Source organism: Eschrichtius robustus, chromosome 2, assembly GCF_028021215.1.
Source record: "Eschrichtius robustus isolate mEscRob2 chromosome 2, mEscRob2.pri, whole genome shotgun sequence".
Classification (NCBI taxonomy): domain Eukaryota; kingdom Metazoa; phylum Chordata; class Mammalia; order Artiodactyla; family Eschrichtiidae; genus Eschrichtius; species Eschrichtius robustus.
In genome coordinates this window covers 45,417,108-45,434,800 of record NC_090825.1, presented here as the reverse complement: position 1 = coordinate 45,434,800, position 17,693 = coordinate 45,417,108, and the positions used below count along the sequence as shown (strand labels likewise).

At 36.2% G+C, this 17,693-nt stretch overlaps 1 protein-coding gene and 1 pseudogene across 1 annotated transcript in view; both read right to left on the bottom strand.

Annotated features, from left to right (window-relative positions):
* RAB3C (RAB3C, member RAS oncogene family) overlaps positions 1–17,693 on the bottom strand; it is a 277,486-nt gene that overhangs the window by 220,261 nt on the left and 39,532 nt on the right. The window lies entirely within an intron of this gene.
* LOC137756584 (pre-mRNA-processing factor 40 homolog A pseudogene) lies at positions 10,788–13,386 on the bottom strand (annotated as a pseudogene).

Here is a 17,693-nt window from a genome sequence, read left to right as displayed (position 1 = left end):
AATGAGTTTTGACAAACATATGCTTGTTTAACCATGGCCACGATCAAGAAATAGAGCATCTTCAAAAAAAAAAAAAAAAAGAAAGAAAAAAAAGAAAGAAAAAGAAAAAGAAGAAGGAGAAAGAAAGAAACAGAGCATCTTCATCATCCCAAAAAAGTTCTCTCATGCCCCTTTGAAGTCAGGACACTCCCACCCCTCACCCAGGTCACCCCTCATCTGATTTCTATCACTATAGCTTAGTTTTTATCTGTTCTAGGATTTCATACAAATGGATCCATACAATATGTTCCCTTTTGTATCTGGCTTTGTTTGCTCTGCATAATGTTTTTGAGATTCATCTAGTTTATTGGAATTGAATCCCAGCTCTTTTTACGAGCTGTATGGCAAATGGACCAATTATTTAACTTCTGTTTCCTCAGCTGAGGAATTGTTTGTACCTTTCTGAGGGGTTTGTTATGAGAATTAATATCAAGGTACCTGGCTTGGTGCTCAATAATTTTATCCGTATGGATATAAATGTAATTTATATCATTATTTTTTTTCCTTCATTCTCTCCTCCTATCAAAGGAGAAGTGGATAATTCTGAAGCAGCCACAAGCCTAATTCAACATGTTCTATGAGAGAAACCAGCACAAAGAAAACTCTGCAATCATAACTTTTATTATTGAACAAAGACACTCCCCTGAATTTCTGCCTCTTTCCTCCCCGTCTCCTTTGGCCTTGAGCAAATTGGTTATAGGCAGCTCTGCCTTCTCTGCCCTAGGTTCCATTCTGCCCCTTCCAGAGTCAAATGACTTCCAAGAAAAGGGCACAATATCCTTTCCCTCCCAACCCAGTGAAAGAGAAAATGAAACTACAGGCCGCCCCCTCCAGGGGCTTTCTAGATATAAAAGACTAAGCACAAGAGACGTTTCCTTCTCCTAACAAAAATCTCATCATTCCTGACCTGATTCCATCAAGTGGGGATTTGGGATATGGAAGAGGAAGAGCAGCAGGAGATTCGATATTTCCTCCCTGATCAGTCACCTCTGCCAAACCTCTTCCTGCTCACACTAGAAAATGATTGATACTCTAGCTTCTTTTTGCTTTTACCACTGTTCACCCCATTTTGTTCTCTTACACTTTTGTCCATCTCTTCCTCTGTGGTGCATTCATGATATTATAATATGAACATTCATTCACAGGAAGCTGGGGGGTGGGCAGGAGGAATGATACAGGGCCTATAGTTCTGGCAATTAGCAACTTTCAAGAATAGGGTTAATGGATTTAACTAGCGTCCCTTTAATCTTCTGAAAGACCTCTTTTTTGGCACTGCCCCTGGCTGCTCAAGCATTGCCACCCACTAGGTGTAGTCAGGTCACCAACCAAAAGACAGCTCTCATGTGTTTGATCAAAGTCAGATCTGTCTCTACACACTACTATATATAGGGAACTATATTCAATATCCTATGATAAACCATAATGGAAAAGAAGCTGAAAAGAAATATATTTATATACGTATACTGATTCACTTTGCTGTACACCTGAAACTAACACAACATTGTAAATCAACTACACTTCAATAAAAAAATTATACTGAATATATCCAAATAAAACGTATTACATCCCTTAAAAAAAAAACTTAGATCTGTCTCATCTAGGGTTTATCCAATCAGTCAGCTGCAGCCCCACTTGCTCACATGGGTCTTTAACACTTGAATTATTAGAGTGGCTTAGTCAAGCATACAATGGTAAATACAAAAAAAAGTGTGCACAAAAATGTTTTTAAGTAGCCAGTGTTTGGTCCCAAGAAATTAATAATTCTTTGGAGTTGATACAAACTGTTTTGCTACGGATGGAAAGTACATGTCTAATTAACATGGGTATGTGTATTAGAAATAACATGGCAGGAAAAAAAAGTAAGATGGACACATGATTCCAAATGATATTCGGATGCATTCATTTATAGTTATTGAACTTGTTTATTTCTCTGAATAGAATGATATTTGCTGCAGGTAGCAAAATTCGAATGAAAAACCCGTGAGACATGACTGTCCTTTAAGGTATGCTTTAGCTTCTGTTCTTTCACATGCTAACGAAAACCTTATTGTTTATTTCATGAGAGAAATGAGATATTCACAAAATTAAGGCTTTAATGGGACGTTGAAATAAGAGATGAATTTTAGGGGGACATGAACATTATAATGTTTTAATTTTGATAGTGCATGTTAATCAATTTTCTCTGAATACCTCCCTGAGTCAGAGGTTGTTGGTATTCCTCTTTACTCTCCCAACCCCAATCATCCATTCTAGCTGGGTCCTATGATTCAGTTTTACCAGTGGAATGTGAGGGAAGTGAGCCCTATCCATGGCAGGTAAGAGTGTGTGTGTTTTCTCCATGCAGTCTCTCCTTTCCTTAGAGTTAAACATAAAGGAATCCAAGATGGTAGACTTAAAAGATGGAAGAAGCCTAGGCTTTGTGCTTCAAGGAGGGCTACACAGAAGAGCTACCCAACTTGATTCAGACCATAATGTAAGAAATGAATATCCACGAGAAAAAAAACTGTACTACATTGTCACTATGATATTAGGGTTGGTCTATAGTGTTATTAATTTCCCTGGCTAATGTAGTCTCTTTCCCATATCTGATTTGTGTGATGAAATGGGGTTGGTATTCACAGACCCAACTCCAGGAAAACACAGGCAGATATCTTTGAAGAACCATTTACTTCCTTATTTTATTGTTGTTTCTGTATAGGCTGGGGTGGGGTAGCAGACGGATGGGTAGAGGGATAAGTATACCCTTAGTAAGAGTCAGTCTCAGGGACTATATTGTCTCTTACTTTTCAAATCCCAGGCAAGGCATAACAATTAGAATTTCTATAATGGACTACTAAAATCTTACGGGTTTAAGGGAACCTTATAATATGTTTCACACTTGTCTACCTTGCAGAGATAGAGACAATATTATTTTGTTTGTTTGTTTCCTTTTTGGTTTTTGCATCCCAAGGTAATTACCGTATTAAGAACTTAAGGAAAGAGGTGATCATCATGAAATCAGTGGCCAGTGAATTAGAACCAATATCTAGCTGCTTGAAAAAGAATTAATTTTATTATTTCTTTGAAAATCTAATATTGGCAAGAATTACTTTATTATTTCTTTGAAAATCTAATATTGGCAATATTTTATAATTTCTTTGAAAATCTAATTTTTTTTTTCCTATAAAAAAGCCAGCTGGGGAAATGAGGCTTGGTTCTGCCAGAGTAAATAGTAGACTAATTGTTCTCCATTATGAGCACCCATGGTATAACTAAATGGTCCTGCCCACCACAGACTCTGGAGGGGTAAACTATGTGTTATCTAGGAAAAAAGTCCTGTCATCTACCTCACTGGCAAACATGAGTGATATAAGAAAAGATGATTGCTTCTTACTCTCTGGGACTAAAGGAAGAAAAAGATTACATAAAGCCTGGAAAGGATTATTCACCCAATATTTGTTGAGAGTTTACTATGGGACAGGCATAAATTCTCAAAAGGGACCAAAGAAAATATTATATGTAGTGAAGACATTACCCCTTCCAAAAGAAGAGACATAATTTCAATTCATTATACTTATTCATTTGAAATAAAATACCTTATAGGGAAATACTTATGTAATACATGTATGTGTATGTATGCATTCATAAAAATACATACATGTGTATGGACTTCAAAAAGCAATATCGAGAATTATTTTTCCATGCGATTAACTCACATTTTTGCCTAATGTGGTAGATTGCAAAATAGCCACAGTTCTTCAAACCTACCTGTCTGCATGACCCTTTTATAACTTTGCAACTTCTCCCATCACAATATGGCAGTTATTTTCCCTCTCCTTTGAATCTGGGCTGATCTTCTGACTTGCTTTGGCCAATAGATATGACTGAAGTAATGATATGCGAGTTCTGAGTTTAGGTCTCAAGAGGTCTGTATGCTTCTTCCCTCTCTTGAAACTGTCAAGGTAACATGTAAACAAACCCAAGCTAGCCAGCTGGATGATAAGATACATGTGGCCCAACAGCCCCATTGTCCCACTGCCCAGCAAACAGCCTGTCAACTCTCAGAAGTAAAGCCTCTCTGCTGCTGACCACAGATGCGAGAAAATATGATCAAAACTCAACGCTCAGAAGAGCCACCCAGTCAAACTGTTGACCCAGAGAATAGTAGGCTAAATAAATTTTTGTTATTTTAAGCCACTAAGCTTTAACATGGTTTGTTAGGCAGCAAGAGATATGTGATGCAACCAACAGGGTGATGTTAATATATGCATTAACCATGGAAGAATTTTTAGTAGGCTGCTAAATAATATTCTACTTATTTTTAAAAGTAAGGTTCTCATTCCTAAACTACACTCCTTTCCTCTAGTGCTCACTGTGGTAAATACAGAAGCAAGCTGGAGTTTAAATCTCAAATTCACACTTATTTACTAGGTAGACCTCGGGGAAGTCACTTGGCCTCTCAGGTTTTAGTTTGTCCTATGTTAAGATGGAGATATGCTATTTCATCGAGTTTTGTTGGGAGGATTAAATAAGCTGACATAAGTAAATTGTCCATTACTATACCTGCAACATAATAGACACACACAAAGCAGTTCTTTTTCTTCCCAAGCTTTCTGTTTCTTTCTCTCTATTTTTAAGTGTGCAGTGATTCTCAGTGTCCCCCTCTGTCACTAATTCTGGAACTATCACTTTGAAACAGAGTTAACTAACTTTCATTCTAGTGGCCTCTCCCTTGCTTAAAACAACTTTTTCCCCCATGGGTTTTACACAAACTAGGTTTATTACACATATAATATCTACCTTTAAAGAAATTATGTATATGTTTATATTGTATATATTATATATAGTTATAAATTATATATTATACACATTGTATGTGCATATATGTATAATTTGCTTATCACTACCTGAAATTAATGTGTATATTCCTATACTTACATATTTGATTACTTAGTATTGTTTGTCTCACCCACAAGAACATCAGCTCTCTGAGGATTTTGTGTTTCATATCCCCACCCCTGGCACAGCACCTGGGACACAGTAGACAATAAGTATTTGTGGAATGAAAGGATAAATGAACAAATGCTTCTCAATCATTACTACGAAACAAATTTACACATTCGTGGAAAAACATTTAATTCAAAGATTTTTTTCAAATGCAATTTTGAAAGACACTAGAAAGAGAGAGAAGTAACATGACATGAAGGGATTTCACTATTGCTTGCTTTATGCAGTTTGCCTTTTAATGGTTTTTCATCACAATGAGGATTTCCTAAAATATTTGCTCATCTAAGGCTGAAGATTTCATTTGAAATTTTGAATAGTAACTGTAATTAATTATGTAAATACTCTCTGTAGTAGAAACTGTTCCTATGACTTAAAACAGTTAAATTATAACTATGAACAGCATAATCAGACATATATACTCTGTCATAAAACTGATTTGAAAAGTTGGATTTGAATCTCTTAGGGTAAAATTAAACTCTTTTGGAAACTCTTCTTATTTCTCAGTTTAAAATATATTCCAACTTGCTGTGTTCCCCGGAAAGAACCCATAAATCCTTGACCATGAAAACCCTTTTATTATCTGTTGTTAAAAACGATTTCCTTCAGGTAAATTGCACTCTCCAAGCAATCCTTTATTGCCTACATGACATACTATGGTCCAACAGTGGATCTAAGAATGCTTTGGAAACCTTAAATTGCTCTAAGCTTTAAAATCAAATGCTTAGACTAAGCCAGTTCGTCTAACAAAAAGAGCAAGCAGAAGAAATCAGGGCAAAAAAAGAGGGAGAAGCAAATGCAGAAAACATTAACTTAGAAAGTCAGAAAATATGAATTTTTATAGTTTGGGGTTTCATTTCCAGGCCATTTCATCTAAAATGCTTCATCTATTCTTCAGGCTGCTGTCATTGTATGAATAACAGGCACCCTAAATAGATTACGTGTAAACTGAAGACTATGGGACTTAATATGCACAAAACTCTGTCATAATTTTTCTTTCAATTAGGATATAGTTTATCTTTCCGTGACTTCAACTACCACCTAAAGGCGAATGATGTCTAAATCTGTCACCAGTTCCCTTCTCTATCAAGTGTTCCAATGGTCCTCACCAAGTAAATGTCTTATCACCACCTCATCACCAACCACCAAGTCAACGTGACCCACACAAAACTCAGTTATCTCCTGTACTATTTATCTCATCCCATGACACGGTCACCCACCAGGGTCCCCAAGCAGAAGTCTTGCAGTTTTCCTTTCTCACTCTCATTCTCTCTTTAACCACTCACCAAGACCTGTTGTTCTACCTTCAGATTCCAAACTTCTAACCATCTTTCACAATGTAGTCTCACACCACCTCCCCAGATCATTGCCTTTCATTTTCCCTTCATTCCTTCAGGCTGCTGAAGATTATTCTTCTTGGGAGGTGTTGATTTGTTAACAGGAAATATTTCCCAAACTCAATATTCCTCCTTACATCAGTAAAATTATGAATACATATAATATTACTCTTTCATCTTGGTGTTTCATAATTTTATGTATATTTAAAACTTAATTTATTGATACTTTTTAGAGAAACTTATATTTTCCATACTTTTGTTAGTTATGTATACTTGTTTTATAAATATATTAAAAACACTTACAATGCATAAGTAATGATCTGCAATTTTTCTTCCAGATTTACAATAAAAGCTCACCCATATCAATTTTAAATAATAACGGCAAAAAAAGAGAAGATCCTTAGAAGAGATTATGATACTAAGTGAAGTAAGTCAGAGAAAGACAAATATCATATGATATCGCTTATATATGGAATCTAAAAAAATGATACAAATGGACTTATTTACAAAACAGAAATAGACTCACAGACATAAAAAACAAACTTATGATTACCAAAGGGGAAAGACAAGGGAAGGGATAAATTAGGAGTTTGGGATTAACAGATACATGCTATTATTTATAAAATAGATAAAAAAACAAGGACCTACTGCATGGAACAGGGAACTATATTCAGTAACTTGTATAACCTATAATGTAAAAGAATCTGAAAAAGAATATATATATATATATGTCTGACTGAATCACTTTGCTGTACACCTTAAACTAACACAACATTGTAAATCAACTATACTTCAATAAAGAGTTGTTTTGAAAAAACAAAAAAGACCCTTATAAACCAATAAAAATTGACACCTTTTCTAAAGAAACAGAAATTTACAAGTGAAAACTAAAGTTCCAACTGACTCTAACAATAAAATTCTTGAAATATCTAGGAATAAATTTGAAGAGAAGTGTGAAGATATTGTATAGGGAATATTATGTAACACTACTGAAGAGTGCAATGTAAAAACTGAATAAATGAAGAGACAACGTTTTTTCTTTGCCGTAAAACTCAATATTGTGAAACTATCAATTTTCCCTAAATCAGTCCATAAATTCAATGTGACCAAAATAAAACCCCAATAGTATTTTATTTTACAAGTTATCAGAATTTTTCTAAAGTATATCTGGAAGAGTAATAAAGGAAAATTTCGAACAATAAAGAGTATAGAGCAAGAAAGTATCCTTCCATATTTAAAAACATATTATAAAGCCAGAGTAATTAAAACCAATGTACTGGGACAGGATTAAACAGATCAATGGAAGCTTTGTATAGAAATCTAGTCAAATATATAATGGAAAAGCAAAGATGGCATTCCAAAACAATAGGGGAGAAATGATTAATGAAAAAAAACCTGGATCCCTCTATCCTTTCCCAGAATAGCTTTTATATGAATCAAAGATTTAAATGTAAAAAGCAAAGACAAAATTACCGAAAGGAAACACAGAAGTTTAGTACTTTCTAAACATATTAATTATTTGTGGAAAATTAAATACTAAAAGAGATATTGGAAAAAATAGCAATACATGACAAAAAATTAGAAACCTTTTATATATGAAATAGGTTTTATACATATGAAATATTAATGACTATGATGGCAGATTAAAGAGTAATCTGTAACAGGATGCCATTTATATAAGACTGTTTACCTATTTCTACACATCTATAAATGTATAGAGAAAGGTCTAGAAGAATATGCTACAAAATAATAATTATTATATTCGCATAGCCATGGGATAAGATTTTTGATAATTTTTATATTCTTTGACTATATTTGCATTGTTTCAACTGTTTATAATAAACTTTTATAATAATTATAAAAATAATAAAGCTATTTTAAGCAAAATTAAATTTGTATGGAATAATAAACACAGGAAAAAGCCAAAAGAATACTGCAAAAGGAAAATAAACAAAAACTACTACTCCATATATTTTTTTAACATTTTTATTGGAGTATAATTGCTTTACAGTGGTGTGTTAGTTTCTGCTTTATGACAAAGTGAACCAGCTACACATATACATATACCCCATATCTCCTCCCTCTTGCGTCTCCCTCCCACCCTCCCTATCCCACCCCTCTAGGTGGTCGCAAAGCACCAAGCTGATCTCCCTGTGCTATGTGGCTGCTTCGCACTAGCTATCTATTTTCCATTTGGTCTACTCCATATTTTTTAAAAGAGGATATAATTCACATACACGTAAGAGAGAAACTATGTGAATTGGTGTTCAAAAAAAGTTCATTATTTATTCATCATTTATTATATTTCATTCTCAATTCATCCTCTGGTTTACCATGCAAATAAAATAATCATTTAAGATATTTATGACTCAATTTATCTGTTTATGACTGATATAAAGAAATATAAGGAACCATATTTTAGGCATAGGATAATGCTTAATAACCCTTTTATTAGAGCATTTTTTTCCACTAGAAGAGATTTAATAATTGATAAAAATGTACAAAAAAATTCAAATCAGAAATGCTTTAGAATGTGTACCACGAAGTCAGTACTTCTCAGTGAGTAAGGAAGGTAAAAGACTTCCTCAATGAAAAAAAGCAAGAGAGTGGCTTCCCTGGTGGTGCAGCGGTTGAGAATCCACCTGCCAATGCAGGGGACATGGGTTCAAGCCCTGGTCTGGGAAGATCCCACATGCCGTGGAGCAACTGGGCCCATGAGCCACAACTACTGAGCCTGCGCGTCTCGAGCCTGTGCTCCGCAACAAGAGAGGCCGCGATAGTGAGAGACCCGTGCACCGCGATGAAGAGTGGCCCCCACTCGCCGCAACTAGAGAAAGCCCTCGCACAGAAACGAAGACCCAACACAGCCAAAAATAAATAAATAAATTTATTTTAAAAAAAAAAAAGCAAGAGAAAGATCGGATTGTAAAAAAAAAAAAAAAAAAGACAACTGTTAAAAAAATCGTTTAAGTCAACATTGATTTGTTTTAGACAAGGATATTGCAACCATCACTTAAGGTTTGGTGGCACATTCTTTAGTAGGTCCTTTAGGCAACATATTTAAGCTAATTTACAATTTGATTTGATGTTAACTTTTTAAACATCACTTCAAAATAATGCCCTCACAATAGCCTTTTTAAAATGTATTTAGAGAAACATGCCAAGACACATATTAATCAAACTATCGAAAATTAAATACAAAGAAAAAATACTAAAAGCAGCAAGGGAAAAACAACAAATAACATACAAGGGAATCCCTGTAAAGTTAACAGCTAATCTTTCAGCAGAGACTCTGCAAGCCAGAAGGGAGTGGCAAGACATATTTAAAGTGATGAAAGGGAAAAACCTACAACCAAGATTACTCTACCCAGCAAGGATCTCATTCAGATTTGACGGAGAAATTAAAAGCTTTACAGACAAGCAAAAGGTAAGAGAATTCAGCACCACCAAACCAGCTCTACAACAAATGCTAAAGGAACTTCTCTAGGCAAGAAACACAAGAGAAGGAAAAGACCTACAATAACAAACCCAAAACAATTAAGAAAATGGTAATAGGAACATACATATCGATAATTACCTTAAATGTAAATGGATTAAATGCTCCAACCAAGAGACATAGACTGGCTGAATGGATACAAAAACAAGACCCATATATATGCTGTCTACAACAGACCCACTTCAGACCTAGGGACATATACAGACTGAAAGTGAGGGGATGGAAAAAGATATTCCATGCAAATGGAAATCAAAAGAAAGCTGGAGTAGCAATTCTCATATCAGACAAAATAGACTTTAAAACAAAGACTATTACAAGAGACAAAGAAGGACACTACATAATGATCAAGGGATCAATCCAAGAAGAAGACATAAAAAATAATTGTGGTTTTATTATAGTAGTGCTCAATAGCACCACTATAGTTAAGGGTCTACCAGGTTTCCATTAAGAACACCTATTTCTGAGTTCACCGTAAAAGATCATATTGGCTTTAACCAGCTGGATAGTGCACAAAAAAGCAGTTTTATCCATTGCTGGTGCTTTTCTTGTACTACTAGATATCAAAAAACTTTCATTATACCTTCAAAATCCAACTTCTATAAAGTAAATCAAATCACCTCATGATTTAGACTTTAGAACAAAGTAGAGACACCTGCAGTTATCAGTAAATTGCCACCTTTAATCCATTCTGCAGTGCCCTATGAAAGGGTCACAGAAAGACAGTTATGACTGTATGAAAATATGATTCTTGATACAGAATCAAAAGTTGTTTTCAATTTCCTTTGCTTTTATAAAGTCCACAATAACAATACGTAAATGCACTTTTTTTTCTGTGATATAATTAAAACCCAGTGTTATTTCAATTGAACTTAAAATAGAATCCCTGGTCTGAATTAGACTTTAAATCATACTGTAAACATATTTGGTAAAATTTATTGATCATCATCCAGTTGCTCCAAAAGGATCCTTCTGTGCTTTTCCAATTCCCCTTCACTCAGTTCACTGCCAGAAGTATCCCGATTACCAGAATCCTTTGCAGTCTTTTTCTTAGGTGATTTGTGTTTTGAGTCTGATCTTTGTCTAGTTCTTTTTCACTTTACCGGTCTTTTTCTTTTTTATCCTTCTCCTGTTCAGCATCTGACTCTGGAGAGTCAGATTTATGTCTTCTCTTCTTGCTTTTCTTCCTATGTTTTTTTTTTCTTATAACTTCTCTCAGATTCAGCACTAGAAGAATGTTCTGAAGCAGAACGAGACTCTGATCGCTGTCTTATTTTCTTTGAATGGCTGTTGTCATCATCTGAATCCGACCCTGATCGAGAGCGGGAGTGTTTCCTGTGATGTTTTTTTAGATTTCTTAGAATGTTTCTTATTCTTTGAATGATGATGTTGACCTTCATGATCTTCCCAGAGAGCATCCAATTCTATTGGAGGAGTGGCTTGTTTCAACATACTCTTAAATGCAGATTCTTTTCATTTCATCTTCCAAGCCTCCTCTTTTTCTCTTTCATGTTCACGGGCTCCTGCGTTTTCTAGTAAACTACTGAAAGCCAACTTAATATTTCCTTCATCTAATGTGGTTGCTCTTTTAGTCAAACTGATTATTGCCACAAAGTCTTCAAAAGTAGTATTTACTTCAACTACAAATCCTTTATTCTTTAGAATGTCTTTTATTGTCTTCTTCTCATCATGATAACATGCTTTAAGATCCTCAACATAAAACTTGAAAAGGTCAAGTGCAGTTGATCCTGGCTGACCAAGCATATTAGTGAATCTAATGTCAGAACTAATTATTGGATACAATTCCATCCAAGATGACATAGCATGCAGTTGTCCATGTTCATGCAGTTCATCTAAAAATATCTGAAAAGATTCTGTTTTTACGCTGTCGTCTCCTTTCCCGAAGCAAACTCTTCTGTTTTTCTTCTTCTTCTTCCTTTTCTAAAGCCCGAATGTGTTCTTCAAAGCAAATTAACACATCTTCTTTATCTATGTTCTGTAATTCTTTATCTTCTGCAAAAGTTGGATCATCCATCAGATACTGCTGGGCTTCAGACCAAGTAGTAGAGTATGTCACGTTAGCTACATTGTCAAGTATGTTTCTGAAGGCTTCCCAATTTCTCTTTTGCAACTGCTTTGCTTGCTCCTTTTCTTTTTTTGAAAGAAAGAATAAAACATCTTCAGAGATTTCAAGATGACCACGTTCTGATATTGCATTCCAGACTTCCATCTCTCCAAACGTTTGCTCTGCTTTTTTGTATCTAGTTGTGGAAGTCATTTTCTCATGATTTTCAAGAAAACGCTGAAAGGATTCCTTAGCCTCTTTGTATTTGGAGCTTGCTTCTTCTTTTTCTTCTTTCTCTGTCTGGACTTTATAAGCATTAAAGGCCTGCTTTTTTTTCACTCAACTTTGCTAAAGCACTGTATCATGGATCATTAATGATCATTTTTGTAGTTTGCTCCTATGAAGCATTAGATGGTACCCGCTTTTCTTTCAATAACTCTTTAAATGCTTGCTTTGCCTCCTCCTTTGTTTTCCAAGTATATGTGTGGTGTTTTTTTTGCCGGTTGGCTTTCTTCCTCCTCCTTTTTCAGAGTAAAATCAGCTACAGTTTCCTGCTTAGATGTTTCTTCTCCCGTATTACTAGACACTTCAACACTTTGATCCTGAACAGCAGGGGTACTAGTAAGTTGTGCTTGTTCTTCAGTCGAAACTGTTACTGTATTTTCATTATCTACAACAGTAGCAACAATCGAAGTAACCTCAGGCTCAGGAACAACTGGGACAGCTCCACTGACAGTACTGGAGGCAGAGGTGGAAGCACCAGCATTGGCTGCAGCAGCAGCGGCCATGGTGCTCATTGTGGTTGGAATTTCTGTTGTAGGAACTGGGGCTGTTGATGTTATGGTGCACTCCTCTTGTTTACTGCTTTCTTCAGCTTTGATCATTGCGTGCAGGCTTGATTTTGTAATAAGACTTCAGCAACAATGGTATTCTCGGATCCTTCAAGATCTTCAAGTTCTTTAGGTTTGGCCCAGCGGGATTCTTTTGTTTGAGAATTGTGATAGTAAGGCTTTCCAGAGTCAGATTTGTATTGCTTCCAGGGCATTTAGATGAAAGTTGCTCAGCAGGACTTTTAAGATCATCTAGTTTCTCCCCAATAGACTGTTTTGTTTCAGTATTGCAATAGTAGGTCCTTCCATCAGGTGATTTATGTTCAGACCACACTGATTTTGCGCCGGGTGTTGTACCTCCTGCTACATCCATGTTATTTACTCCTGGCAGTAAGGCAGGCTGCGTGGAAGCCTGACACATATGAGACATCATCATCCAGGCATTACTGAAGACATCATTCCAGGCATTTGTCCCATTGGTGGTCCTCCCATTGGGTGCATCATTTGGGGCATCATTCTATGAGGTACAGGAGGCATATTCACTCTCTGACCCATAGGATGCATTCCCACTGGGGCATAATGCATACCAGGGTGGCCCATCATGAGGCCTCCATGCTCAGCTCCCATCCCCGGCCTCATCGTCAGACCTATTAGAGCAATTTTAAACTAAAATGTTACCTGATTTTTGAAGGACATGTATTTTATTAAAAGTTGTTTTCATTTAAAATTTTAATTATTTTTTAATCTAACTTAGATGTTTAATACTCAAAAGTTCATCTAAGTTTCAGCAAACTTGTCTCATCTTTTCTCTTTGCTTTTCTTCTTTATCAAGGAAAAAATCCCCTAACTATTCCATATATAGCTCTGCGGGGCTGTGTACGCCTGTGTGCGCATACCAGTACCAGAGGTTTGGAAATGCAAGTCACAATGTATCATTAACTGCATCTCTCCTGTTATTTCCCAGTGGAATGACTGTACCTCTGGGCCATGCTTAACCTTAGATATGATACTTCTTCCAGCTCAGCAGCTCATATAATAACGATTTCACCTCTACAGTAGGCGATGGAGAAAAGAAAGCATATAAAATTAAGTTTTATGACAAAAAAAATCACTTTCCCTTTTTCTAGGGAATATAAATTGATTGTGGAAACTATACTTTATGGGACAATTCATTAGAGGATATTATAAAATATATTCCAATTTCCAAGGAAAACTATAAAAGAATAAGAAGTCAGAAGGCTTTCTTGATAACTCCCACCCCTAGACTAAGCCAAGCTCCTCTGTTATAAGCTTATATTCATCACCCTGAGGATTACTATTCCAAGTAGACTGTAAGCTTTGAAAGGAGGACTTGTATTTATTTTGTTTACAATTGTATCCTCAGTGCCTAGCATAGTGCAGGGAACAAAATACAGACTAAAAATTGTTTATGGAGTGCATGAATAATTAATTAAATGCCCTGGGATTAAAATCAAATTTCTTCATAATGTATAGTTTTGTCTTTACACACATACAAACACATATAATAACATGTATAACATGTATAACATAGTATATACTGTACTATTGTACCAATGTATTACGTATATGGAAACACATGCATAAATTAAATTTTAAAGCCATAAATACATTTTCTAATATTTACTGCTAATGTATTATCTTGAATACCCCCTGGAGTGAATGCTACCTCTACCACCTCCCATCACCCCTGTCACTTTGAAATAATTGATCTAAAGAATTACTGACAGCCTCATTTATTGACTTATATAATGGTGACAGAAAACATGCAAAATAAACAGGAATCTAGAAAAACACAGTGTCAGTCATAATTAAGAAAGTGGTCAATGGTACAAGACCAGAGCTAGTAAAGACCAACATTTGCATCTCAAAACTCTATGATGTGACATAGTTTATATCAGAGCTCTGCGGTCACTGCTACTATGACTGATCCTGCAGATTACACGGTGACAGGAAACAATCTGGTTTTAAGGAGGGTCTGATTTGCCTAAGTTTAACATCCCCATATCAGGGACATATTATAGACTGAATTTGATTCAAACTACAAAGCAAAGACATTACCCAGCTCCTGTGGAACCAAATGCCCAATTTAATTTAGGCTCCAAAAAAGAGGTCCCTCTGGATCATGAGTGATCCTGCTTAATCCAAACATTCAAAGCTGTTCTCTATTTCAGTTCTGAGTTTTCCTTTTTTTCTGTGTCTTGGCGATTAGTCTTTTCCAGAATGGAAGGTACAAGAATGATGCAGAAGTGATTTTCAAAGTGGGTGTCAAGGATTTCCTAGCCATTCTCAGTAATTCATAGGGGAATCACAGTCGTTAACGCCAGTCCTCAAACCATCTACAAAACCACAGCTACAAGAAATTCAGAGATGATAATAAATGGCAGCTTAACAAATATGGCCATATTTCTTCTTCCAGCAGTAGTATCTCTAGTTATAATTTATAACCGTAATTATGGAAGCTGATTAAACTGAGGTATGAAAGACTTCATTATGTGTGAATGCAGAGTTGATCCTGTTTAGCACACATATGCCAATTATCACATGTATCTAAAACTCCCAGGGTTTCCCCTGACTCAACTGGAGTTACTATATTTCTTGCTAAATCCATTCTTTATTATTCCTCATTCTTCATTCAAAACCCAGAGTTTTACATTTGGTTCTCTTAACTTTTACTGTTTGCTCCTCTGCTGTCTAACTGTACCAGCCTTCCCTCCCCCATTCCCTCTCTCTTGTACTCCTGCCATATTTCCCTGTTTTGCTTCCTCTCTTTCTTCCTAGACTCTGATCTTCGCTCTCTTACCTGATATTACTAAGAATTTAGCAAGAATCGTCCTTTTTCTAAATCACTAGCACAAGATGAATCTTGCACCTTAAATTTGAATGGAGATCAGAGTTAGAAATCCTCTTGTCACATTTAAGAAAATGTGAACTGGTGCAAAGCCACTATTTTATACCTGTTCATTTAAAATGTCGCTGGCTACATGAGTTGAGGTTTTAAATGCATGTAACTAGGGTTCCAAGAATGAGATTACACAATATTTTTCAGTTTGTAATGGTCAGATGCTGAAAATTCTTTGCATATAAATTGTAAATTATAAACAGAAAGGCAGGGAATCGGGAAGGCAGGAAAGAAATCAGGGCTTGTCAGAGACAGGGGAGGAAGAGTGTAGTTTGATGCCATTGTAGTGCTTGAAAGAACAAGAGTGTGCTGCTTTCTGAGCTAAGGTTTTATCTTCACCTGTCTCCAGCTGTCAGACAAATGCACTGTCTGGGATGGGCAGACCATTAAGACATTTTAGCAGAGATGTGTTCATTACTTTGGCTAATAGGGTTCCGAGTTCCCTGAAAAAGTAATATTGGCCAGGCAGATTCTGATGAGGAGGGGATGGAAATACCTCTTCGTTGAAGGGAGCCTAAGAGAGAGGCAGTAAGGAAGGAGAGGCCAGGAGCCTGCGTCAGGCGTGGTGGAGAGTGACAGTGAGGAGTCCAGAAAGCCCAGGGAATTATGAAGGCTCTGTGCGCCTTGGAATGTCAGACTCCCCACTTGGGTGGTTAGGACACTCAGGAGGGGAATGGCATGAATAAGGTGGGGCTGGACTATGGTTGTTAAGTCAGGGTGGAAGGGAAGATGGAGAATTCTCAGAAGGTACCAGTCATCAAGTCCAAAGGAGCTCCCAAAGGGAGGATGAAATCTGAAATTGGAGGTCATTGACCACAGCAAGCAAGTTAGAGCCAGCAAGTTCGGAAAATGGAGCTTGGAAAGATACCTGAATTGCAGGTGTGATCTGCAAAATATCTAACTAGTACAGAATGAGCACCACTAATCAGAAGAGATGCCAGGGAGAGCAGTGGAAGAGTATTCTGGAGTCCAACTCCTTTTGGGTATTAACCCTTTAGTTGCTGGACTGTTCAGGGCTCCCAGTGGACCAGCTAGTGGTGGGGCACTTGGGGAACTTGAGACGGGAGCTATGTATTTACTGGAGAAACATGGCTGAGTAACTAAAATATATGTTAGAAAGTGGCTGCCTAGCCAGAACATTTCTGGGCTCCCCTTTCAGCAAGCAGGGACTGTATGACTAATTCTTGACAGAGGAATACAAAGGAAAGTGCTGTTTGGCTCACAGCTGAGGTAACTAAGCATTGGGAGTACGATTATTTTCCCAATGATAACAGGGAAATCTTGAAGCTACAGGATGATGGAGCCATAAGATGGAAGCCCCGGATCCTTGAGTTACTACTTGAAGGAGGCCTTCTCAGGAGAACTGCCCAACAGGAAAACCAGAATTGGACTCAGCATGACTGAGAAATTAAATTTTATTGTATAAGCCTACTCAGTTTTTAGGATTTTTATAGCAATTAGCTAACCCTGAACAAAACACGGAATAAAAATACTTTAGCATTTTAATGCATCCACTTCGCACTGATAAATATGAGCAAATTTCTTAGTTTACTTGTCTCCTTTGAGAGAATGTAGAACATTCTACAGAGACTTTTAGGTAACAATTAAAAAACCATAAATTTCTATGGTTACCAAAGGGAAGCAGGGGAGGGATAAATTAGGAGTTTGGGATTAACATATACACACTACTATACATAAAATAGATAACCAACAAGGTCCTACTGTATAGCACAGGGGACCATACTCAATATTTTGTAATAACCTATAAGAGAAAAGAACCTGAAAAAGAATACATATATATGTATATATAGATATATAACTGAATCACTGTGCTGTACACGTGAAACTAACATGACATTGTAAATCAACTATACTTCAATAAAAATAAATAATTAAATAAATAAATAAATATGAAAAGTATCTGGATCTTATGGTTTCATCTTTCCAAGAAATGAGAGGTTTGTTTGTTTGTTTTCTGTTTTTCTTACATTTTGGAGCATGAGTTCTCCTTCTATTATAAAAAACT